Genomic DNA, 941 nt, shown 5'->3' with positions numbered 1-941 from the left:
CCATCCCTGCTGCTGCCATCCCTGCCACTGCCATCCCTGCTGCCACCATCCCTGCTGCTGCCATCCCTGCTGCCATCCCTGCCACTGCCATCCCTGCTGCCACCATCCCTGCTGCCATCCCTGCTGCCATCGTCCCTGCCGCTGCCATCCCTGCTGCCACCATCCCTGCCCCCATCCCTGCCGCTGCCATCCCTGCTGCCACCATCCCTGCCACTGCCATCCCTGCCACTGCCCTCCCTGCTGCCGCCAAGCGCCCCCCCCCCCCCCGCCCCCCCCCCCTGCCGCTGCCATCCCTGCTCCCATCCCTGCCACCATCCCTGCCGCCATCCCTGATGCCTCCCGGCGAGCCAGGGCCCGGTTATTTTTAGCCCGGAAGACTGTGGGCTGCACCTTGCTGTGAGATCCCCGCATTCCCCCGGCAGTTTCAGGTGAGGGCCACTTCACCCTGGGCTTTTCATTGCGTCACTGAATCGTGTCTGTGACTGCCGCGTCCTGCGGCATCATTTTGTGATGTCTCCCGGCCCCCATGCAGGCGGTTATCAAACGTATTTCCCTCCTGGAAGGAGGTTTTCTTGCTGCCTTCATCACCTTCCCCAGTTTTTACCTCTCCCTGCGCCCGCGTAGCCCTGAAGCACAGCCCTACCCTGGACCTCACGGAGATTTAAAGGCCGCTGCGTCACACCAGGGCTCAGCAGTTTCCCACGGATGGATTTGAAGCCATCGGGACGGGCAGAGCCTCAACGTCCTGACTGCTGGGAATCGGAGGCGCCGTCCCCCCCAGAGCGGTGACGTCTTCATGGCGGCCCACGGCTGTGCCCCCCCGTGTCACCACCGGGGCGGCGATGGCAGGGACGCCGTCGCTTTTGGCCACGTCCCGCCGAGGCACGATGCAGCTCATGTTGGAAGGGCAGCCCCGTCCTGGCTGCCCGCCCCGGGGCCGC

Source organism: Egretta garzetta, unplaced genomic scaffold (assembly GCF_000687185.1).
Source record: "Egretta garzetta isolate BGI_Z169 unplaced genomic scaffold, ASM68718v1 scaffold234, whole genome shotgun sequence".
NCBI lineage: Eukaryota > Metazoa > Chordata > Aves > Pelecaniformes > Ardeidae > Egretta > Egretta garzetta.
Note: the sequence above shows the minus strand (reverse complement) of the source record.